Below are 26,388 nucleotides of genomic sequence, written 5' to 3' on the forward strand. Positions count from 1 at the left end.
TAGATGTGCTGGCTTTTCGCACTCACTACCTTTATTTGGGCCTCTGGTCTTCGCTGGGGTTTCCGGGGTGGCCGGAGCGCTCTCCTGGCATGGCGTGTTGTAGTGACAGGTGTCCCCGTGCTTTGACATGACTTTTCCTCGAGCAAGAAGGGTTTGATGGAGAGAATGGGCTGAAGGGACAGGTTCTGGAGGGGCACTGTGGAGGCCAAACCCTTTCTCACACCCCTGCTAAGAAGCCTACAGGGAGCCTGCGGAAGACTTAGGATCTGAGCCATGTTTGTTAAACAAAAACACTAGTTGCAAAACAGGGCAGAAGACATGTATGTAAATGCTCGGAAAAGGCGCTGGAAGAATATGTGCCAAACTGATCAACGGGGTAGTCCGTGCTTCCCTCTACAGTCCTTTCTAGCAAGAGTGTGTGCTAATATCATGTGTTTCGTGCATACAATTTTTTTTAATGGAAAGATAAAGCTGAGCTTACAAGTGCTGGAGAGGATTCTGACAATCCCAACCCAGTTCTTGGGGCTATCAACACCACCGTAAGATCCATAAAAGCGGACAGTACTGTGGTCTCTGTCAGTTAGGGGTTAGCTTCAAATGGCCCCGTGTGCTTGCTTAGACCGTGTGAGACAGAGGCTAAGCTTGGGGGAGAGTTTTAATAGGTAATGTGAGCTCGGCCTACTGGGACATGGGGGAGGATAAATAAAACAGATGTTGACTCAATTCACTTGCCAGTGAAGTAAACCAAACATCACCACAATGGGAATTGGGTTAATGTTACTATTTTATTTTTATGGTTTAGGTTAATTTGGTGTGAACTTATTTTGTTATTGTGGGCAATACTTATGAGATACTATACGCACCACAATGGCAGGACCCCAGAAAACACTGCCTTCTGGGTTCTCACCAGAGCATGGAAGATTCCTAGTTTCATAAACTATATAGCAAATGTGTGTAAACTTCCTTAGCACATTAACTGCCATGTGAGTTGTATTTAACTCACGCTAGTTTTGAGCCCTGGGCCTCGTGAAGCATATGTAACTCACATACCTATTCACCTTGGGAGCTGCAAGAACTATTTTTCAAGCTGCATATAACTCATGCACAGAAACAATGAGAAATTACAAATTTCTCATTAAATTAGAAAGGATCATTTTGTTTTAGAAGTTTTTATTCTATTTTTGTGATAAAACACTGCGGCCCCAAGGAAAAATTTTTTTCCCTAGTGTGGCAGTCAATGTGTTAATTACCGTGATATCTGGATTTGTTTTAATTACACAATTTCCACATCATCCTGACTCCTTTGCAGATATAACAGTAAATCTCATGTCTTATGGTCCAATTAGTTTGTTGTATATTGTTATTATTATTTTAACAAATAGAAGGGTTTCTGGTCTTGTTGGCCTTGATTTTTGGAATTGCAAAAGGCTCTGCCTTTGTGGTTACTGTCAAATATACTTTAGGTGCATGTTTTCCTTGGGCCACCGTAATTCTCTTTTCAAACGTTATTGTTCTTCCTTGGGCACAGGTGGAACCACTTCATAACGTTGGAAGTGGAGGTAGAAATAACACTCCCCTCAAGAATCAATCTTGTTATGGTGGAGCCAATGTGCTTGCTGCATTTATAGAAAGCTGAGTTCTGACGAGGAATGTTCAGATGCCGGTGCTAACGAGCTGTGTGATAATGGAGTTCTCTTACTCTTAGAGCGCTGCATTTTACTGACAGAGCTCCCTCAGCTCCATCTGAAATACGTTTTGGCGCTGGAGACTGAAACCTGTTGAAACAAAATGACTTCCTCAGTTTGGGCATTTTCCACTCTTGCTAATGGGGAAAAAAAAAGTCTTTTCCTTATATGGCTGAGAAAGCCTAGCACAATATGTCTTGAACATCCAGAACTGAGTCACGGCCCAAGTCACTCAGGGAAGTCCTGTGCTTTGCACAGCATACAGTAGCAAGCTAGCCAGAGAGCTCGGCAGCGCTGCCTGAGGCGGCCTTTGGCCTCTTCTAGCTCGACTTGTCAGGGTCTTCGGCATCTGAGCACTGGTATTCACTACCTTGGATGCCTGGAGCTCTTCAAGAGGCGACTGTCTCCCTGTGGAGTATGCTGAAAATTCCCAAAGACAGGCCTCCTCATCGAGCTCCTTGTGTCGCTCTTTTCCCTAAGAACCCCACTCTAAGCTTATTGTTCTGTGGAAAACCAGTCTTTCAAGACAAAGGGTTGTGGGTCAACAATGACTTTCCCTTGGAGCTATTTTTATTTTACTAGGAGATTCCTGGTAAAATTACCAGTGTCTTCATCTAAGTAAATAAATCTCTGGTGTGGGGAATTTGAGGTATGTGGCACGACAAGTTGGGTGGATAGTTGCCTGGGAGAGGGGCTTCTTTCCAACATCCCCTCTGCCCCAAACGCAGGAACTGAACATTTTATTAATACAGACCATCCTAGTTAAGTCACTTCATGTCTGTTTCCTTGTCTATAAATAAATATAGATGACGATTTTATAATTGTTCCTGCTCTAACATTTTCTGATTCCATGAATTAAGGGATTTCCTGGTATCAGTGAGACAGAGGTCATCTACTTATTTTCCTGGACACATACGGATCATCAGTTCTTAAAATTTGTACTGTATATTGGTACATCCAGGTTCATAGTAGTGTTATTCACAATGGCTAAAAGGTGGAAACAACCCAAGTGCCCATGGACAGATTAATGAATAAACAAAATGTGGTATATACATACACTGGACTATGATTGAGCATTAAAAGGGAAAGAAATCTCATCATATGCTAGAACATGGATGAACATTGAGGACGTTATGCTAAGTGAAATAAGCCAGTCACAAAAAAACCACTGTATGATTCTACTGATAACAGGTACCCAGAGTAGTCAAATTCCTAAACAGAATGGTGAGTCGAGGATATGGGAAGTTGAGGGTATGGGGAGCTGTTTAATAGGTGGAATTTTAGTTTGGGAAGATGAAAAAGTTTTGAAGATGGATGATGGTGATGGTTGCCCAACAATGTGAATGTATTTAGTGACACTGAACCACACACTTAAAAATGATTGAAATGGTAAACTTTAGGTTTATGTATATTTTACCATAATAAAAATATTTGTAGGCTGGGTGCAATGGCTCATGCCTGTAATCCCAGCACTTTGGGAGGCAGAGGCAGAGAAATCGCTTGAGGGCAGGAGTTCGAGACCAGCCCGGGCAACATAGTGAGACCCTGTCTTCACCAAAAAAAAAAAAAAAAAAAAAGTAACTGGGTGTGGTGGCATGCCCCTGTAGTCCCAGCCTATTTAGGAGACTGAGGCAGGAGGATTACTTGAGCCTAGGAATGCGAGGTTACAGTTAGCTCTGATTGGGGCACTGCACTCTAGCCTGGGTGACAGAGCAAGATCCTGTCTCTTTTTAAAAAAAAATTGCATTGAACTTGGAATGAGCACTCAATACTTGATGACTGATTAATACATGGATATGAGTACATCATACTTCAATTAGAAGTCATTTTATCTTACCTTTTTGGTTTGTACCTGTGAAAAGTAGTTGAACCATGTTGCCAAGACTATTCTGTTTTTAAACAACAGCTTCTCTCACCATGGTTGATTTAGAAATAAATGCATATGCATCCAGTCACGAGTTTATAGATCACTGAACAGGAAGGTGCGTGATGTTACTTTGCCAAGAATCATCACCCATTTACATGGAACAAATGTGATGCAATACAGGAAATTCACAGGTAATATAATGCTTTCCTCAATTTCTCTTTCTTGTGATTATGAGAAAAAAGGTCTGAGCAAGTATATTTGTACCCCTTAAGTATTGAGTTTAAGTCTGGAATTTCCTTTTTAAAAAATACTTAGTATAGGCCAGGCTTGGTGGCTCACACCTGTAATCCTAGCATTCTGGGAGGCTGAGGCAGGAGGATCACTTGAGCTCAGGAGTTTGAGACCAGCCTGAGCAAGAGCCACACTCCATCTCTACTAAAAATAGAAAAATTAGCCAGGCGTGGTGGCATGTACCTGTAGTCCCAGCTACTTGGGAGGCTAAGGCAGGAGGATCCCTTGAGCCCAGGGGTTTGAGGTTGCAGTGAGTTACAATAAACCCATTGCACTCTAACCTGGGCGACAGAACAAGACTCTATCTCAAAAAAAACAAAAAACAAAAAAACTTAGTGTAAAACATAAAGCAATTTATTAAAAGGAAACAGTGAGGCTTAACTCTTCCTAAATAAGAGCCTCTTCCACACATCTGAGATTGGAGTCTGGAAATCTCTCTTTGGCTTGGGGCAGTGAGTGCTGAAAGGGAGAACATCTAGTGAAAACCAGAACAGTAATTGAATTTTCCCTTAATTTTATTTTTCTTTCCCTCGAGTATCAGAGTAAAACACATACTTATAGATATTTTTTCTTTAATTATTTTTTATTTTGGTAAAATATACACAACATAGAACTTACTATTTTTAAGTGTGCAGGTCAATGGCATCAAGCACATTTGCACTGTTGTGCAGCCATCACCGCCATCCATCTCTAGAACCTTCTTCATCTTCCCAAACCGAAAGTCTGTCCCCACTAAACACTAACTCCCCACTCCCTCCCTCCAGCCCCTGGCAACCCCCACTCTACTTTCTGTCTCCATGAATTTGACTACTCCAGGTCCCTCCTGTAAGTGGGATCTCACAGTGTTTGTCTTTTTGTGACTGGCTTATGTCACTGAACATAATGCTTTCAAGGTTCAGCCACGTTGTAGCATGTGTCAGAATTTCCTTCCGTTAACAGGCTGAAGGATATTTCATTGTATGTATATACCACATTTTGTTTATCTCTTCATCTGTTGATGTATACTTGGGTTGTTTCTCATTATAGCTAATTTTGGAAATTACAGAAACATGTAAAGAAAAAGAAAAAAAATTCTATCATAATCCCATTGCCTAGAGGCCGTCACTATTAACACTTTGGGCACATTTCCTTCTTGTGGTGAACACTGAGATTTAAGTGACGAATATCTCCAGACATATATCTTTGTCTGAATTTCTGCTAATGATTCGTATAAAGGGAATCACTGGGTCAATGAGTGTGAATATCTTAAAGCACCTGATGGATAATGCCAAAAGGGCTTCCAGAAATAACTCTGAGATTTTATTTATTTATTTTTTTTGAGATGAAGTCTCACTCTCTTGCCTGGGCTAGAGTGCCGTGGCGTCAGCCTAGCTCACAGCAACCTCAAACTCCTGGGCTCAAGCGATCCTCCTGCCTCAGCCCCCTGGGTAGCTAATTTTTTCTATTTTTAGTTGTTTTGGCTAATTTCTTTCTATTTATAGTAGAGACGGGGTCTCGCTCTTGCTCAGGCTGGTTTCAAACTCCTGAGCTCAAGTAATCCTCCGGCCTCGGCCTCCCAGAGTGCTAGGATTACAGGCGTGGGCCACCGCGCCCGGCCAACTCTGAGATTTTAACAGGAGGAAACGGAGAAGCAGAGAGACTTCCTTTATGTCTTTGTTGCTCTCTTTACAGTGAGAAAATATGTGGATAAAAAACCGAATTTACGAATTCAGCTGAATAGTTTCTCATGTGCACTCTTGGTACCACACACATAAAACATCTGGATACTTGATTGATTTCTTTTTCCCCATGTTCTGTCAGAGACTTGGTACCCTGGACCCTACCTCTCCACCAGGGACAGAATTATTGCTTCTCTGTGCAGGTTCTGTTGGGATTTGGGATTAGGGACTCGACAGGGCTCAGGGGTTTATACCACTGTGCTGATTGACAAGAGGTGTTGACAGCCAGGAGGAGGATCTGAGGTTGGGGACACCACGTGGCTGTGTTGAGCCTCACTTCCTGCTGCCCTGAGCATGCAGCAGAGCAGTGTCTCCTGCTCCAGCGCCCAGAAGGGAGAAGGCTGGTTAGCAGGCTGGGTGCTCGGCTGCACCCTCGGCAACTGTCCATGTGATGTTGCAAACCAGCCCAGCCACGGTCCTGGGTCCTGCCGAGTCTCTGTCAACAATGGGCAACCACTTCTCGATACCAGTCTGCCCAGATTAGGCAGTTTCTTTTGCAGAGGTAACATGGTTTTGTCGACGGAATGCCTCATTTAGCACGGGAAGTCTAGCCCTGCCATTCTTTAACTTGGTGACCTTGGGGATGTTGCTAGCTGCTTTGAGCTTTGGTTCCTCATTGGCTTCCTCAGTGAGAATCAATGCAGATGGCTGTATTAAAGGCACTTGGTAGCCAGGAAAGGTCTGAATAAGTATCCGGTGTTATTATTACTCTGTGGCAATTATTTCCTGCTGCAAAGATGGAGGTGTTTATCAATTTGGATAGCAACTAGCTTTCTGAAATCTTGCAATCATTGTACAGCATTTCTTACTCATGTTATGGCTTGATGAGTTTCATTTAATGCCATTTTACATTTGCAAAGTTCTGTTATCTCCTTGAATACCTGCAGTGACACCATGAATAGGTGCTGCCACTTCTACTTGCAGAGGAACGTGATTCCTGTGAGCTCTGGGATGTATCCAAGGTCACCCAGCAGCAGAACTGGGGCTCAAATGCAGGACTCCTGGCCTGAAGGCCAGTGTACTCTGTAGCAATCCCAAACTTTAACACTCTTCCACTGGAAGATTCCTGTGGTATTTCCTGCTTCACCTTGTGTGACCTCGGGCAAGTTACTGAACACTGAGGACCAGGCAAGCTGGAGTTCAAGGGCCACAGAAGTTCTTTCGAGATCTAAAATCCTGAATTTCTCTGGTGTTACCTCTTCAGTCAGATTTTGCTCTTGTCACTGCCTTGTGTGACCCTGCCTCGCTGCTGTGATGGAAGCAACAGTGAGGACAAGAACTAGGTCTTGAGCACATTCTACCGTAGCCCTGTTGGCCCGGTGAAGGCCTACACACAATATGCTGCTTTTTGTTGTTAATTTTAAAGGCAAGAAGCTTATTATTTTTTAGACATTCTGAGACAGTCTATTTTGAGCCATTATTGCCCTTTTTGCAAGCGCTCTTTAGGGATATGTACATATTGTGGCATTTGACCCTGCAAATAAGAGTTTATTATTACCTTCAAATGCTCACACTGCTGGGTAAAAAGGTGACATTAATATCTTACATTTTCCCTCCCTGTGGCTAATGCTAACCAGCAATCTGTGTTAACCATTTTCAGACTGTTCTCATAAGAAAAAGGACTGCTTATGCTATTTGTGAGTGTGGAACATGGAAGAAAGTTGAAGGAAGGGTAACTGGTGAAGGATTTAGTGCTTTTTCCATTTTCAGATGTGTGGAACCCCTGGGGAAATCCTGGCTGGGCATAGGACTGGGAGTAACCAAACTCTGGCATGCTGGGTCTGACTTTATGCAAACCTCTAATACTGCCCAAACCTGGCTTCGGCGTGGGATGTCCAGACAGCCCCCTGTGAACTGCGGCCGTGCAAAACCAACTGCCGAGACGAGCAAATTCAGAGTCTACTCAATACCAGCAATTGTCCCGCCCAGAGCAGTTCTGTGCTCTGTGGGGCTGGGTGATGCCAGTCAAGCTAATTATAGGCTGTCCGGCCACCGGGCCTGCTAAAAAGATTATGGGGTGACTTACTGATCTTGAGGTAGGCCAGGGGTTTTGAGGGAAGTTTAGACTTAAAGGCTGCAGTTAGTGTTTGGAGTCTCAGAGCCCAGGAGATCGCACTTAGAACCTCAGCGAGATGTAGGAACCGTGAAGAAAGCACCAGACAAGAAGAGCTCTCCCTGGTTCCAACACAGCCAAGGGGGGGAACACAGTCACTTATCCTCTTTGAGCCTCGGCTGGCTCATTCAGGAAGTGGTGGAGGCACTGCCAGCTTGTCCAGCCTCTCCGTCTTACAGAGCAGGCCACTGCAGCTCAGTAAGCAAAGTGACTTGCTCAAATCCTCCCAGTGGATTAGAGTCAGACCCAGGGCTACAGCCCACAGGTTCCATGCTCAGGCCAGCCAGGACACCTTCTGCGACCTGATGTCATTTAATTTCAGTGATTCTCCATCAGATTTTCTTTCTTTCTTTTTTTATTAATGTATAAAGGAAATAAATTTATTTCTTATAGTCATGGGGGCTGAGAAATCCAAGGTTGTGGGGCCTCACTGGTGAGAGCCTTCCTGCTAGTGGGGCCTCTGTGGAGTCCCGAGGCAGGGCAGGGAGTCACATGGCGAGGGGGCTGAGGGTGTCAGCTCGGTTCTCTCTTCCTCTTCTTATAAAGCCACTAGTCTTACTCCCATGCCATCGGATTTTCTATACCCCGTTGGCGGCTTTCCTGGTGCTTCAGACAGTCTACTTTTACCACATTTCATATTTAATGAAGGAGGTATCAGTCCCTGGGGATGACCACAAAGAGTGACTATAAGAGAAGGAATTTGGGAGGCTTCGGTGTGAATAGTGACCATTGCCCCCTGTGGTGGGCTGAACTGTGTCCTCAAATTCATATCCCAAAGTCCCCACGCTCAGTACCCCAGAATGTGACCTTTTGTGGAAACAGGGTCTTTGCAGATGTAAGTAGTTAAGATGAGGTCATACCCGAGTGAGGTGGGCACCTAATAGGATATGACTGGTATTCTTATAAAAAGGGAAGTTTAGAACACACACGGGGATGAAGGCAGAGATTGGGGTGATACTTCAACACGCTATGGCACACCACAGCTTGCCAGCGAGCCAACAAAGCTGGGAGAAAGGCATGGAACAGATTCTCCCTGACAGCCCTAAGAAGGAAGTGTTAATTTAATTTATTTAATTTAAATAAGCAGGAAGGCATTGGCCCGAAGCTGTCTCCATACTTAAGTTCCTATGTAACAAGCTGCAACCTAACTTAGCAGTATATTTTTCTAACAGCCGGACTTCAGCCAATCACAAGCAGCCCGCTGATCACACCATGCCCAAATAAGGCGAGCGCCCCTCGCCGTAGCCAATCAGGTGATTTCTCTACTTTGCTTCTATATTTGGCCTGTAAAAGCTCCCCGCTCCTGCTGGGTGGAGCTCTCAGAACCTCTTCTTGTTGAGAAGGCTGCCCCGTTCATGAATCATTCTTTGCTCAAATAAAGGGCTAAATTTACTGTGTCTAAAAGTTTTTCCTTTAACAGAAGCAACCCTGCCAAGACCTCTGTTCTGGACTTCCAGCCTGCACTACTGCGAGGCGGTCAACGTCTGTTACTGAAGCCTCCAGGCGGCGGCTACTCCTCCGGCAGCCCTAGGAGCTAACGCGCATGCGCCGCTACGTGCCCCTCAGGGGAGGCGTGGCTGGCTGTCTACGGTATTCTCTTCAGGTTCTCTCTCACCAAATATTTAATGCTCTGTAAAATATCTGTTTAGTACTGAAAAGAGCTTGGTTATAGGCAAAAAAAAAAGTGAAGGAAAAGGTAAACATTTCATTTAATTTTAAGACAGTTTTGGTTTAGTTTAGTTTTTTTTTTCCACTGAAATGCAAACACTCTTCCTGAAGCAATATATTTGACACTTTTTCTCAGGGACCTTACTGGTATTCTACCATTGAGGCTAATATCCCGGGGCCATTTATTCCTTAATCCAACCCTGGAGTTTCTATGGCCGGCAAGATTTGTGTCCAACTCTACGTGACAGAAAATGTGCTCTTGTTCTTTGGCCTAATAAGCCCCACGCTTGCCAGCCGCGTCGGCAGGGCTGGTTCCGAGGAGCAGCAGCCGAAGGCCCGGCTTCGCCTTGCGGGTCTCCGAGGCCCGCGCTCCCGGCTGTGTCTCTGGCCCGCGCTGACCGCTCGGCAGCCGTGTCACAGACGGAGCCTGGCTGCCCCTCTCTGGCCAGGTCCCCCCAGGCGCAGCATGGGCATGCGACTGTCCTATGCTCAAGGGTTATCCTGGGCTGAGGAGGGCCTGAAACCCCATGTTGTGCACTCACCAAGAACTGTTCCAACTGCGTCTTGCTAATGAAACTCTTCGGGGAAGGATAGTTAGCCTGCATGGCAAGAGGTGTGTATTTTTCCAGGGGCGACGGGGGATCCACGTTCCTAGCACTTACGCTGCTTAGTGAGGGTGGACTGGGAACGGAGGGAGCTGGAGCCCCTGAGGACCTCATGACCACACCTCTCCCCAGAAGCCTTGCTGAATTGAGGTTGTACTCGGAGCAGGTTGCCCTGTCTGTTGCCGCAGCTCTTTCAGACAGGGTCAGATACAACTAAGTTCAGTTACAGCATTCCTTAGATTAACTATAAAGTTAGCTATATGACATTGCCTTATTTGTGGGTCAAAGACAGTCCAGTATTGATAACTTCATGTAGTTTAACCTAATAGGTTTTTTTTAAAACTTTCAATTTTAAATTAACTATAGGTGAGCAAGAAGTTGCAAAAATAATATAGAGAGGTCCCATGTACCCATCACTTAGTTTTCCCCAATGGTGGCATCTTACATAATATGGTACACTAAGCAGAATGAGGCGATTGATATTGGCATCATATAGTTAACTAGTTTATAAGACTTGCTTGGATTTTACCAGTCTAATAGTTTTGGGGGGTTACCTCCTAGTTACTTCCACATTGACACACTGAACACAATTTTAGGGTCTGCTTATTTCATAGATCATTTTATTTTTAAGTTTTTGCAAATATTGTGTTCTCAAGATAAAAATTCAAATGCTATAACTGTGTATAAAGTAGAACACAAGCCTTCTTCTTCCTTCTCTCTCTGAAGTTTTTTTTTTTTTTTTTTTGAGACAGAATCTTGCTCTGCTGCCCAGGCTAGAGTGCCATAGCATTATTGTAGCTCACTGCAACCTCAAACTCCTGGGCTCAAGGGATCCTCCTGCCTTGGCCTCCCAGAGCGCTAGGATTACAGGCATGAGACGCCACGCCCGGCCCCATTAAAATCCATGTAAGTCTCTCTTTGGCTTTTTCCCTATGGATATACATACACACAGGAAATATTTTTCTCCTTACAAAACCAATCACATTTCATAAACTTTTTTTCAATGTTATAAACATATTAATTGCAGCTGTACCATAGTTTTCATTTATTACTGTTTGATTTTCATTTGTTTCACTGAGTGCAAGATCAAGTTTGAGAGTGATTTACTCTGCTCTAGCGGTGACTCTCTCACATTGAGCTCTCACCCTTAATCCAGCCTCCGCACTGGAGATGCAGTTGTCTTCCCCGGATACTCTCTCTTTGTCTTTCCATTTTCCCAAGATGATTCCATTGTTCTCTGCCAGGGTCTAAATTTCTGGTGTGGCCTGTGCAGCTTCTGGGCTTTTCCACTCTGCTTGCTGTCTCCGTTGTGGGCAGCACGTTTCCTGGACAAGCTGTGAGTGCCTTCGAAACCCGCCACATTTAGGAGTTTTCATTGGTCAGACCCACGTCTGTCTCAATATTGTTTATTTGGGGCATGGTTACTAAATCTCTATGGATTTCTGTTTCCTCGTCTGTGAAAGGAACACCTGCAGGGCTGTAGGGTTTAGAACAGGAGGCGGCAAGCATTTTCTGTAAAGGTCCAGGTAGGTAAATGCTTTAGACTTTTCTGGCCAAAGGGTTTCTGTCGCAGCCACTCAGCTCTGCCATTGTAGCACAAAAGTAGATACAGATGATATGTAAACAAATAGGCAGGGCTGCATTCCAAAAACACTTTATTTATGGACACTGAAATTTGAATTTTGTATTGTTTTCACATATTGCAAAATATTCTTTTGTTTCCAACTGTTTAAAAATGTGAAAAACATTCTTGACTCACAGGTAGTACAAAAATAAAGGTGGTGGGCAGGCTGCAGTTTGTCAACCCCTGGTCCAGTGGAAAGAGCCTCGACTTTGGGGTCAGCCAGACTAGGATTTGAAGTGCTTTTATCACTTGCTAACTGTGTGACCTTGGACAGGTTATATAATCCTCTTACACTCCAGACCTTGAAGAGTTGCTGTGAACATTAGCGATAACTCGTGAAAAGTTCCCCACATGCACAGGGCACTCAATCCTTTCTCTTTTGCTTGGGGATATCTCTGGAACTAGAATTCAGTAACCCAGAACACAAAGTCTGTTTCCGATTGAAACCTTTTAAGGTGAAGAAGACTGAGAGGTGTATGTACACTGGTTTCAGCACACTTCTTGCCCTAATTGCAAATGCACACATGTGCGCACAGAGATTTTATGTTTACATATGGATTCCAAGCCTCTCCCTGACTGCAAGGAGAAAATGACATCACACTGTGTCCAATAACAAGGGGTCCTGAATTTTAGATTGCTGGGAGATGCCTCCAATTTGGCAATTTCTTACTCTTTTGTACTATATAGCTATGGCATGTTTCCCAAATCAGGAAGTTTTGATTAAATAAAAATTAATATGTATTATATATTCTATAAAAGAGACACTTCAGTAACTCAAAAATTCTATTTTCTCCAAGTGCTCTGTCACAAAAGGGTTATAGCGGCCGGGCGCGGTGGCTCACGCCTGTAATCCTAGCTCTGGGAGGCCGAGGTGGGTGGATCGCTCGAGGTCAGGAGTTCGAGACCAGCCTGAGCAAGAGTGAGACCCCGTCTCTACTAAAAATAGAAAGAAATTATCTGGCCAACTAAAAAATATATATACAAAAAAATTAGCCGGGCATGGTGGCTCATGCCTGTAGTCCCAGCTACTAGGGAGGCTGAGGCAGTAGGATCGCTTAAGCCCAGGAGTCTGAGGTTGCTGTGAGCTAGGCTGATGCCATGGCACTCACTCTAGCCCGGGCAACAAAGTGACACTCTGTCTCAAAAAAAAAAAAAAAAAAAAAAAAAAAAAAAAAGGGTTATAGCCCCTGGATGAGGAATATTCCCAGTCCTCTTCTGAACTTACCCATTTCCCTGTTCAGACAGACCCCAGGCTGGGACATTTCAACCCATCATAGAATTTAAAGTGATTTACATGTTGTCGTAGTCCATTTTGTGTTGTTATAACAAAATACCTGGGACTTTGTAATTTATAAAGAACAGAAATTTATTTCTCAGAGTTCTGGAGGTTGGGAATTTCAAGATCAAGGTGCCTGTGTCTGGTGAGGGTTGTTTCTGCTTCTAAGAATGCTGTGTCCTCACGGTGGGGAAGAACATTATATCCTCACCCGGCAGAAGAGCAGAAACTCACCACTGAAAGCCCTTTTTATAACGACGTTTGTTGGTTCATGAGGGCAGAGCCCTTGTGACCTAAGCACCTCCCCCAAAGCCCCGCCTCTCAGCACTGTTGCATTGGGGATTGTTTCCAACACAGGGATTGAGGGGGACACATTCAGACCATAGCACATGTATTATTTCATTTGACACCAGGAGCTGGTTTTATTAGTATCTTTTTGTATGATGAAACAGGTTCAGAGAGGTTAAAATGATTACCAACATCACACAGCTGTGGGAGAGACTAGAATTCGGGCCCTTGGACTCCTGGTCTAGTGCTCTGTCCACTGTGCAGTCTACTTCCAGCACTGCTTCTAAATCTTATATTTGGTCCATTTCACATCTTCATGATCTAGCTTTTGAAGATGTGGTATCTCTTTTGTGTTCTCTAAGAGATCCTAAACAACTTTACATAATATGATTTTCAATTAGTATTCAATAAATCCAGATGCTCCTCTACCTATGACGAGGTTATATCTGGATAAACCCATAAACTGAAAATATCACAACTTTTGACGTATGATGTTTTCACATGATAACGAGTTGATTGGACGTTCCCCGTACATTGAGGAGCGTACTGAATACGTGTTGCTTTCACACTACGGTGAAGCCAGGCACCAGTTGTGGTCATTTGTTTATTCGCACGTTTGGCAGCTGCCAGGCAGTCATTGCCCTCCGGTCTGTCAGGTGTGCGCATTTGCTGAGCACTCCCGCGAGAGCAGGGAAGACACCATAAATGCCACAGAGGACACGCGGGGATGGGCTGCGTCTGTCAGGTGGCATTAAACTGACTCGGTCTAGGTCTCAAAGCTGCGTCTAATCAGGTGTGAAGTTATTTCGCCTCTGCAGGTCTTGTTTCCTCATCTGTAAAGTTACAAAATACTAACCAGGTAACAAACGTTGCTTACAAAATAGTAGCTATTACCAATAATAAGCAATTAATAAACCTATCAGGCAGGATGGGCTGGGCTACACTGGTAGACAGGGCTCCACGTCTCAGCATCGCATATTGATGTTCTACGTTCATTGTGGGACCTGAGGCTCCAAGTCACCTTCCCTTGGGACTCAGGCTGACGGAGAAGCTTCTGTTGGGAACACCAGAGACAGGCAGAGGGCAAAGCATGGCAAAGCCACACTGGCTCTCCGAGCTGGAGGTGATATGCGTTACTCTCACCGTCCCCGGCCAGAGCAAGTCCCGTGGCCAAGCCTGAGCACACCGGGCAGAGAAGATAGAATTCTCTCCTGGCAGAGGCAGTGAACGTTTTTGGACACTATTACAGTTTACAGTTGCAAAATACCCTGTAGGAAGTACAAGAAAGTGTGGTGCAGAAAAGACACGTAAATGCGGAATCACAGTAACGCTGAGGGGGCTTTTAGACTTAATTGCTTCCAGAACAAGCGCTTCTTTAAGAATTTTCTGAGAAAGCTTGTCATTGTCACTCTCTTGTCAGGTTTATATCAAACCAAAGAATACCGTCCATACGCCCCCAGCAGTTGTCAAATAAACAGCGTTCTGGGAAAGCCAGCTGCTGTTCATCTTCTAGGCTTTCAGAGGCAAACACCAATCAAATCAAATAACTTCTTTTTGTCAGTCAACCAGGTTTTAAAATTGAATTTGGAGAAATCAATAGCATCTTGGAGACTCATTTATTTAAGTTTGCACAAACGTGTGCGCGCGCACACACACACACACAGTTGCCAATCTTTTGGATTCTCTATCAGTCAGCGCCTTTTAATTACAAATAACAGAATCCATTCTAGGAAAAAAAAAAATCTAGTAATATCAATTAGATAGCTCAGAAAATTTCCAGGAGAGCTTTGCACTTAGAAATGATGGCTGGCCGGGCGCAGTGGCTCACGCCTGTAATCCTAGCACTCTGGGAGGCCGAGGCAGGTGGATCGCTCGAGGTCAGGAGTTGGAGACCAGCCTGAGCAAGAGCGAGACCCTGTCTCTATTAAAAATAGAAACAAATTAGCTGGCCAACTAAAAATATATAGAAAAAATTAGCCGGGCATGGTGGCGCATGCCTGTAGTCCCAGCTACTGGGGAGGCTGAGGCAGGAGGATTGCTTAAGCCCAGGAGTTTGAGGTTGCTGTGAGCTAGGCTGACGCCATGACGGCACTCACTCTAGCCAGGGCAACAAAGTGACACTCTGTCTCAAAAAAAAAAAAATGATGGCTAAATTACATTGATTCCACTGTCAGACTGTTCTAGTAGGAAACTGACTGCTGCCAGCATTGGGCGTGAGGCACTGCTACTAGAAACCCTGCCAAGTGCCCGTGAAAGATAGATGCCACCCTTCCTTGTGCTCTGTGCCCTGGCCAGAATGGATCTCCGGTGACTTCCTCCTTTTTAAAAACCATCTCTTTTATTTTTTAAAATAATCCTTTCTAAATCAAAATCACATGTATTAACCACCTTTGCCAAGTGATCGAATTTAGCATCCCTTATATTGAGAAAAGGTGATATAGCAGAATAGGATCCACTGGATACACAGCATCACTGTGAAACATTCTTTTACCAGGAGGCACAGAACAGCTGGTTGTCTTTATGTTTGTGACGACAGCAGCTATTGGTGATCATTGCCTGGATCCATTAAATCACTGGAGGTTGCAAAATGGTGATATTCTATTCATTTCTTGGAAGACTTTTAGTTGGAATAATTTAATAAAGATACTATTAACGCTTATCTACTTTTTTGGTTACGAGTTGTTCAGGTCATAATACCAAGGCAGGATAAGTGTTTGGTTCCTTCCTTTTATTATAAGTTTTCAAGATCATGAATTGGTTTCCTATTACCCTATCATCCTCTAAAGATGACCAATTAGTTTATTTTTTTAATTTTACCAGCCATAGTTTGTCAACTAATAGTTTTTTTAAAAATGAACATTACTTCATGAATTTCAGCATATTTGATAAGTTTCATTCAATTATAGCTATCATCTCTGAAGCTCCAATTGTTCTGTCTTTTGCTAGTGGAAACCTTTTCATTTGGCTCCTGAGTTCTTTTGACACAACTCTGTGGTCCTTAATGGTTTCCTCAGTACCTGGTTTGACAAGAAATTTCAGGCTCATTTTGTACACTTCGTGTCTCAGACCAGAATCAGCTATTTCTTTAAGAAGCTCTATTTCCTTTCAGTGAGAAATGGCATTTTAAGACCATGATCTGGCCACTAACATTTGTTGCTATTGGGTTGGCAACTGTTTCTGGGCCTCATCAGTGGGTATATATTAATATATGTGCACACACACACATGTATGTATGTGTATAACACATGCACATATTATATATGCACATGTGCATATACACACATATATTTATATATACTTATGTGTATATATATTTTAAGATAAAAGGTAAGATAAAATAATGCATGAGTTTATGTTGGTACTTCCAATTCAAATCCATGACTAGTTTTTTAAATTTTACCTTTTTATATTGAATCTATACATCCTTTCTTTCATATTGAAAATTCTGATCCTCAAAAATACAGGGGTTGATATAATTAGAATATCCTATAATTACTCATTTACTGTATCTAGTAATGAATACACAATAGTCTCAGACTAACAATACTAATACTACCACGGCCAGTCGAATTACTGTGAACAGTTAAATATATGTGTTGTTTTCATATGTTCTGCCCATTCTCCCCATGGTTATTCTACATCTACCTTTACGGAGTGTCTCTAGTCATGCATACTGTACTCTCTCTCCTCCATCCTCAGTCAGTCTGAGTTCTACAGCTACATCAGTGACTCACTCTCAGCACCTGTCCTTCTGTTGGAGTTTCTCTGGCCATTTTCATTGTCTCAGGCTTGTTCTCCAGTAGAGTCTTCAGAAGAGATTTATGGCAACAATATTCCCTGAGTTTCTCATGTTTAAAGTTTGTGCCTTTTATACTCTAAAGTAAGTTTTACAGGATATTAATCCCATGGATCGAATTTTCTTCCTTTGAAAATATTAATACATTATTTTCTTCTTTTTAAAGTCTCGCTATCAAAAAGTTTGATGATAATTTTATTTTCTTTTTTAAAAGGTCACTATCTGCTTTTGCCTAGATGCCCAAAGGGTTTTTAATTCTTCTTTCAAAGTCCAGTAATATTTCCTAGAATATATTTTGGTGTTGGTCATTCTGGGTTGGCATTTTTAGGTATTCATTGTGCTGTTTCATTGTGTGTGTAGTTTCAACCAGTTTTTTCTTTTTCTAGGAAAGTTTTTGGAATAAAGTTTTTATTATTTGTTCTACTTCCTTGCTTTGTTTTTTTTTTTTCCTTCTGAGCTTCTTATAATTCCAAATGTTGGATCTTCTTTGCCTAGTTTCAATATTTGTCACATTTTTTTCATATCCTGTTTATTTATTTATTTATTTTTTTGAGACAGAGTCTTGCTCTGTTGCCCCGGGCTAGAGTGCCGTGGTGTCAGCCTACCTTACAGCAACCTCAAACTCGTGGGGTCAAGTGATCCTCCTGCCTCAGCCTCCTGAGTAGCTGGGACTACAGGTGTGTGCCACCATGCCCAGCTAATTTTTTCCATTTTTAGTAGAGACTGAGTCTCACTCTTGCTCAGGCTGGTCTCAAACTCCTGAGCTCAAGCGATCCTCCTGCCTTGGCCTCCCAGAGTGCTAGAATTATAGGCGTGAGCCACTGTACCCGGCCCCTTATTAATTTTTCTTTCTTTATTTTTGATCTTAAAAATTCCTTTCTTTTTATTTTCTATTTCTCTTGAGGCATTATTGATTGTATTTATTCATTCTGGTTTTCTCTTCATTTTTGAAGTGATGTTATCTTTTATATACAATTATTTCCTGAGTTCTCTTGCCTCATTTCTGTATTTCTGTGTTTATCCTAGTTCTGATTTATGTTGTTCTTTTACATCTTATGTCCTTTAAAATTTTATTTTAGTTTTTTCTTTTAAGCAGAAAGTGACATTTTTGGTCTGTTCTTTAGGCATGTCTTTCTGGCAGGTTTTCATTATCTATTTAAATGTTTTTCAGCTTCTTATCCTCCTTTTTTTTATAATAACAGCAAATGGGATTTGATCTTATGATGCTTTTTTTTCACTGCTTATTTTTGAAATTAATTCTTCTGAACTTTTAGAAGGAGGCATGGGTAAGAGTACTCTTTGTAATTTTACCTTCTGCCATGTTCACGTAGTGTTAAAAAATATGGTAGCTTAGTTTCTTGAGATTTCCTGACTCTTTTCTTCTCTCTTACTTTTAACTGGACTGTCCCTTTTCTTTGTCCCTGCCCACCTCAATTTTGATTCCACTCCCAAAATTGTCTCCTCAGTGCGGGGCTGTGTCCTGAAAGGGAGCCTGACTTGCCAGTTTCTAGAATTCACAGGAGCTAATTTCTCCTGACCCATTAGTCCTTCCTGAAAGCTCTTGTACTCAATAACTACTGCATTTGGCAAAAGCTCTTCCAGTTTCAGCTGCTGTTCTGAAAAGGTCCCACTGACCTCTCCTTTAAATACCTGCTGGCTGTTTTGGGGTTCTAGCCTTCTCAGGCCCCCCAGAACACCTCTCTCTGCTTCCTCCCACACAGACCATGTGGCCACATGACTGCTGGTGGGGCGTCTTCATGAGCTTGCGTTCTGGGGTTCACGGGGGGAAATGTGGTTTGTTTTGTTGTAATTGTTGTCTATGGCAATGAAGTTTTGCTTTCCAGTTCCTTTATCTGTTTTTATGTGGGGGTCCTGAGAGATTAAAAAACTATGCCCCTGCCTCCATCTCCCCAGAATTCTAGATGTACTCTTGTTTGAAACTTTTCATAACACAGCTGGAAAGGAATCACGCAGGTGCATCTGATCGGCTGCAGTTAAATCCCATGTCTTTGCCCTAGTTGCAGAGGAGGCTGGGAAAGGTAGTTTCTGGCTTCCACTTTGGGAAAGTGGGGCCCATGAGCTTGGAAATTCCTAACAGGGAGGATATTGAAAATGCATGAAGTATATCCACTATTGATCTACATGTCAAGGTTTGGCTTTTATACATTTAAACCAGCCTGATGCCTTTGCAAGTATCATTTGAAGGGTCTCAAATTTTCCAACTGCCTGAAACATTTGTCATAACGACTTTCCACAAATAAAGGACAACAGAGTTACTCCTAGGACAAAGACATTGTCTATTTTTTTTTTGAGACAAAGTCTGCTCTGTTGCCCTGACTAGAGTGCCATGGCGTCAAGCTCACAGCAACCTGAAACTCCTGGGCTTAAGCAATCCTTCTGCCTCAGCCTCTCGAGTAGCTGGGAGTACAGGCATGTGCCACCATGCCCGGCTAATTTTTTCTATATATTTTTAGTTGTCCAGCTAATTTTGAATTTTTTTTTTTTTTTTAGTAGAGATGGGGTCTTGCTCTTGCTCAGGCTGGTCTTGAACTACTGACCTCAAGCGATCCTATAGCCTCGGCCTCTCAGAGTGCTAGGATTACAGGTGTGAGCCGCCGCAACCTGCCGACATTGTCTATTAAAGACTCCAAATTTCATTTTAACAATGACATTATGGGCCAGGAGCAGTGGCTCAGGCCTGTAATCCCAGCACTTTGGGAGGTTGAGGCAGGAGGATTGTTTGAGTCCAGGAGTTTGAGACTAGCCTGGGCAACATAGTGAGACCCCATCTCTACAAAATAAAAAAATATAAATTAGGTCTGGTGGTGCATGCTGTGCCTGTGGTCCTAGCTACTTGGGAAGCTGAAGTGGGAGGAGCACATAAGCCCAGGTGTTCAAGGTTGCAGTGAGCTATGATTGGGTCACTACACTTCAGCCTGGGCAACACAGTGAGACCCTCTCACTAAAATAAAAAAAAAGAACGAATAATGAAATTATGGTATTTAGTAGGTTAGGTCAGTTTATCTGATCAGAGGACTGGAGGACTAGGTAAATGTTTATCTCATAAACCAGTTGTTTGAAGAAATGGTTTTTCACTGACTTGAGCATAATAAACTGGCTATGCATATGCATAGATAGAGCTTCTGACTCTAGAGAGTAACAGAAGCATCCAAGTTTAACCTGTGCACTTTGGGACTTTTTTTTGGGGGGGGACAGAGTCTCACTCCATTGCCCTGGTAGAGTGCAGTGATGTCATCATAGCTCACTGCAACCTCAAACTCCTGGGCTCAAGTGATCCTCCTGCCTCAGCCTCCCGAGTAGCTGGGACTACAGGCACGTGCCACCACACTCAGCTAATTTTTTCTATTTTTGGTAGGGACAGGGTCTTACTCTTGCTCAGGCTGGTTTCCAACCACTGACCTCAAGGGATCCTCCTACCTCGGCCTCCCACAGTGCTAGGATTACAAGTGTGAGCCACCATGCCCAGCTGCTTTTGGATATTTCTATGGACTGAGGACAAGGCAGTCTGCCACCTGTCTTAGGGCCCTATGTATTGTACTGCTGGGCATCTTTTTTGTGTGTGCCAGTACTACGTACGGTTCAATTAATTTTGATCTTCTCCTGGCATATCCCCACTGTTCACCTTCCCCACTGGCCTGCCACAGCGTCCTAACATGCTTCAGAGTGAACTTTTACAGCTTATAAATCAAGACATTTAGGAAAAAACCTTTAAAATCTGTACATAGCTACTTGTTAGCTAAAGTACATCAGGTTTCTTTAATTGATTTATCACAATAGCAATTAAGTAAGCATCCTGCAGATGACATTGACAAATTTGTGATGTATAGTTCTACATCCATCTCATCCCTTTTAATAAGTGGACCACTCATTTATGCACCAGCCAGAGGTTCCTGGCAGAACATGTGATTTATAGCACCACGTACATATGCCTCGCAATATGATGTGGGCAACGAAACATGACAAATGCAAATCTACTCCTGGAGGAGGGAGGCTTCCTATAACATTGCCTTGTTTCCTGTTTTGCTACTGTATTTACAAAAAGTGTTCGAAGCATGTCATTTCATGAGTGCCTAGACTGAAAACTTTTTCACCCAGACAAGCCAGGACTGCCACTGACTGTCTTCTAAGGAGATGTTGCTCCTCAGCGGTGGAGACCACTGTTGCTTCTGAGGGCAGATGGAGCTGGGCTTTGGCATGAAAAATCTCACCAGGTATCGTGCACTTACTATGAGTCAGGCTCGTTGTTTATACATGTTTATCATTTAATCCTCCCTAGAACATCAAGAAGCAAGTACTGTTTTACATTTTATAGAGGAATGTAAATTGAGTTCACAAACCTGTATAAACTTTTGAGTGATTGTATATTTTTTTAGTTACTTTGATTTTTGAATTTTTGATCTTTTTTTCCCTTTTTTCCTCTCCAAGGGTGATTGTGACTCATGATTTTTGAATTTTTAAACAGCCAATCGATACAACATGTATTACTTTTGAATCAGAAAAAGGCCATCAATAAATGTATTTTAGAACTGTTTTACATCGTGTGTGATTAATATACAATAAAGTGCACAGATCTGACCGTGGTCCAAGAGGGGCTATTTTGTGAGGGACTGTGATGTTGATTTGGGCTCCTTTGAGGTCTTTTATCCCCTTGGTGTTTCTGGTTTCTCAGCTATGTCCTGGGTGGTTGAAATTGCTCTTGGGAGGTGCCCCCTGGCGCAGTTTGGGTCTGAGCTCCAGCCTCCCACTGCTCTGGACACAGCCTCCCGTGCTGCTGCCTGGCGTGCCTCTCTCTTTGGTGGCCCCAGCCTGCACGCCCCCATCCCCTGCCCACCCCCCTCTTTCTTAGGGTCCTCAACACACACTAGTCTCCTGCTTCGATCTTGAAACTTGTCCGTGTTGCTGAGCCCAGCTTGGTGTTGCAGACCCTGACCTCAGCTGGCCCTCATCACCCCTCGTGTCACAGCCCTTCCTGGCACAGACGCCCCGTCGAACTGAGACTCTGCATGGCTGCCGGTTCTGGGACTGGGAACGGCAGCCCGTTGCATCATCGCTCCTGCCCACCACTCTCCTGACACTGCCGAGTGTTGGCTCTGCACACGTGCACAATGGAATACGTTACCCTCACAGCGGAACGCTGGGGCCGGTGACAGCACCCCTGCTCTAGGGCAAACGCAGGAACAAGTACAGAAAAACGAAGTGACTTAACCAAGAATAAACCCTCTGCCCCCAAAGGTCGTGCATCCTACTATGGGGTCCAAGTTTCCCATCATTTAATAGGGTGAGCAAGTATCCCTGTTTGTCTGGAACTCTCCTCCTTGTTCCACCGAAAGCCTGGCATTCTGGCAGACTCCTCAATTGTGGGCAAACTGGGATAGTTAACCTAAAACGTAAAAACAACTTTGAAAACACAGCCTGTTTTAATCAGAAGAACCTCTGCGTTTAGTTCACCTGTTGAAACAATGGCACTGTAATCTCAAAGTGCATTTCTTAAGCCAAAGGAGGTGAGCATCTAAAGAGCACAGCTTGTGTAGAGTGTGCCCACCTACAGGATCCGCCAGCTGCGTGTCTGTCAGGGCATCAGGGTTTGGGCCGGGCCAGCCGGAGAAGAAGCACACGGGGCCCACCTCCCCAGACAGTCCGGTGCTCAGGCGCTCATGGCTGGAATTTAATACACTGTTGAATCACTGACACTCAGGCACTGTGTTCCTAGAACGTACGTAATTACACAACACCGCGCCGGGGGAGGGGACATCTACTCCGTCTCCTCACATTCAGGGGGTGCCAGCTTGCGGGATCTCTTTATTTTGGAAAATCTCCTAGAAGAAAGCAAAAACAAAGACAAGGAACACTCCCAGCTCTCAGTTCTCACCCGGGACCAGGGGATGTGGCCTCTAGGACGGCAGAGATTGATGACTCTTTGTTTCATGGTTTTTCAACCTTGGGAGAAGGATGTTGTAACGTCACTGAGATGTAGGTTGTTATCAACGCAATGATTCCTTCTTGGCAGATGTGTGAGGTTCAGGGAAGACTTTTAAAAACAAATCTGGAGCCGTGGAGGTGGAGAAGGCAGAGCAGAGCCGGGCTGAGACGCTGGTCTGGGTGGCCCAGGCTGGGACACAGGATGTAGCTCCGTGAAGCTGAAACGGCTTTCTGGGCAGAAGGGGATCCGTTTTCAAAAGTGATGGAGACAAACGCCTCAGAGGAGGGCAAGTTCAACAGGGGTCACAAGGCGCTGGGGGAGAAGGGGCGACCTAAATTCGCTACAGAAGGGAAGTTGCATTAGATGTGACAGAAGGCAGCACAGCAGGGAACGGGGCGCCCGAGACGCAGGGCACAGATGCCCACGCTTCTGCCACCCAAGGCCACACGCTTTTCACTCCTGGGCCTCTCCTGTTGTACTGCCCCTGTGAAGTGTCGTAGCAAGCACTAAACACGGTGTATATGTTTTTACTTGAACCAGTGGAATTCTTTATTTTTGTGAAGGACCCCGGAGTCCCCCCGACCTGCATTTGAATTCTAGCTCTGCCACTGACCAGTGTCGTATCCCTGGCTGAGCCGTGGAAGCCCCGACCCTCAGATTCTGCCTCTGTGCAGCGGGTGACGCCTGCTTGTCCATCTCCAGATTTGTCATGAGGATGAAAAATGAGAATGTACGTGAAAGTGCTTTGAAAACTGTAGACTCCTAGGCAAAGAGGGCAGTGGGTTGTTATGGACTGAATTGTGTGCCCCCAAATTCATCTGTCGAAACTCCAACCGCCAATGTGACTGTGTTTGGGGACAGGGCCTTTAAGGAGGTAATTAAGGTTAAATGAAGCCAGACAGGTGGGGCCCTAAGATAGGACTGGTGTCTTTATAAGAAGTGAAAGAGACACCAGAGACCCTTCTCTGCAGTAGCACAGAGGAAAGCACATGAGGTCACAGTGAGAACACGGTAATCTGCAGTCTAGGCAGAGAGGCCTCCCCAGGGACCACCCTGCTGGCACCTTGATCTTGGACTTCCAGCCTCCAAACTGGGCCACCCGGTCTCTGGTATTCTGTTCTGGTAGCCCGAGCAGGTTGATAAAGAAGTAAACTAACGTTTACATAGCAATTTAAAGCTTGGAGAATACTTCCTGTGCATCTTCTTTTTAACATTTTTATGTTTTGCTTGAAGGGGTAACAAAATACTATCAAGTAGCATGTAGAAATCTGTTTTAATTCAGTGCTCACATTTCCTGCATCGTGAAGTATTACTGAGAATGGGTTTGCACGTTGTCTCCGCGGGTGTGCGCTCCACAGCCCAGGCACAAGTGTTCGGCAGCGAAGGGGGGCAGCTGACAGTGCGGTGCCACTGGGACTTGGGAAGAGACTCCTTGCACTTTCTACCCCAAGTCCGCCTCCCCCGGCATGTTGTCAGTGCTTCTGGGGTGATATAATTTTTTTTTTTTTTTTTTTTTGCAGCTGTGATAAATGGTATACGGTGCTCGTTCAAGGTAAGAGGCTACAATTTTGTGGAAGGAATTCTGAGAAACACAAATTCCTTCTCTGCCCCAATCCTGACTTCTTGGACCAGGAAATCAGACACAACCGCTATGCTTACAGTTTGTTGGTCCCAGCGGTTTACGTGATTTTACCTTTTCTCTCTTCTTGTTCTCTACTGGCTCTTTCTTCTCACACCAAAACCCCTGCCTCTCCCTCTTAATTTTAGTAAGAACTGCAGACAGCTGAAGTTAAGAGGGACTATCTCCTGCTCCCTTAATCCAGAAGGGCCTTGGAAAGTGTGGCCTTTGTCCTGACGGTGATCTATCCTGGGTGCGCAAGCGCTGTGGCTTTTGTTGACACTGTCACTAGTTCAGTCATGGAAAATGAGGTCTCTTCTGGCCCTTTCTCCTTTATGAAGTAAGTTAATCTTGCCCAGCTGGGGTACAGTCTCATCTTGCAAAGCCTTTGAGCATCTCCCTGTTGCCTATGAGGAGAGTGGTTTTTTTTTTTTTTTTTTTTTTTGGAGACAGAGCCTGACTCTGTTACCCGGGCTAGAGTGCTGTGGCGTCAGCCTAGCTCACAGCAACCTCAGACTCCTGGGCTCAAGCGATCCTCCTGCCTCAGCCTCCCGAGTAGCTGTGACTACAGGCATGCGCCACCATGCCTGGCTAATTTTTTCTATATATTTTTAGTTGTCCAGATAATTTCTATTTTTTTTTTTTTTTTTTTTTTAGTAGAGACGAGGTCTTGCTCTTGCTCAGGCTGGTCTTGAATTCCTGAGCTCAAACGATCCTCCAGCCTTGGCCTCCCAGAGTGCTAGGATTACAGGCATGAGCCACCACATCTGGCTGAGGAGAGTGGTTTTTAAGGTCTGGGTAGGAAGGGTCAGGGCCAGGGTGGCCACAGGTATTAAGGGTTTGGAGGATTGTATTATCCTTAGAGCAGGCACTACTTTTCTTTTCTTTTATTGTGGTAAAATATACATAACATAATATTTGTCATTTTAACTATTTTTATTTTATTTATTTATTTTTTTTGAGATGGGGTCTTGCTCTATTGCCCAGACTAGAGTGAAGTGGGGTCCTCACAGCTCACTGCAACCTCGAACTCCTGGGCTCAAGTGATCCTCCTGCCTCAGCCTCCCAAAGGGCTAGGATTACAGGCGTGAGCCATTGCTCTCATCTATTTAAGTATACAACTCAGTGGCATTAAGTACATTCACATTGTGCCACCATCATCACGATCCATCTGCAGGACTTTGTCATCTTCCCAAACTGAAGCTATGTATACATTAAACAATAGCTTCCCATCCCCCTCCTCCCCCAGCCCCTGGCAACCACCATTCCACTTTCCATCTGTATGAATTACACTATTGTAGGTGTCTCTTTTGGGTGGAATAACATTTGTCCTTTTGTGTCTGATTTATTTTAGGGAGTATAATGTCTTCAACATTCATCATACTGTAGCATGTGACAGAATTTTCTTCTTTGTTAAGGCTGAATCATATTCCGTTGCATGGATGTACTACATTTTGTTAATCCATTTGCTGATGGACGCCTGGGTTAGGTCCATCTTTTTGCTATTATAAATTATGCTGCTATGAACATGGGTGTACAAATATTTGCTCAAGTCTCTGCTTTCAGTTCTCTTGGGTATATACCCAGAGTAGAATTGCTTGGTCATGCAATAATTCTGTTTAATTTTTTGAGGAGCCCTCAAACTGTTCCCCGCAGAGGCTGAGCCATTTTACATACCCACTAGCAAGGGTAGGCACCCTTTTAATATGTGTGGTGATTTATTGGGCACCTTCAGATGCTCAATTAAAACTATAAATAATACACATTCTAAAAAGTTCAATGGCCATACATAATGGTTTATGTGAAAATCTATTTTCTTCATGTTTTCCCATTCAACCCTATAGGATATGCAACAGCTTTGGGGTTGGGATTCAATCTGAAGTTTAATACATAGAAAT

This window comes from Lemur catta, chromosome 5 (genome assembly GCF_020740605.2).
Source record: "Lemur catta isolate mLemCat1 chromosome 5, mLemCat1.pri, whole genome shotgun sequence".
NCBI lineage: Eukaryota > Metazoa > Chordata > Mammalia > Primates > Lemuridae > Lemur > Lemur catta.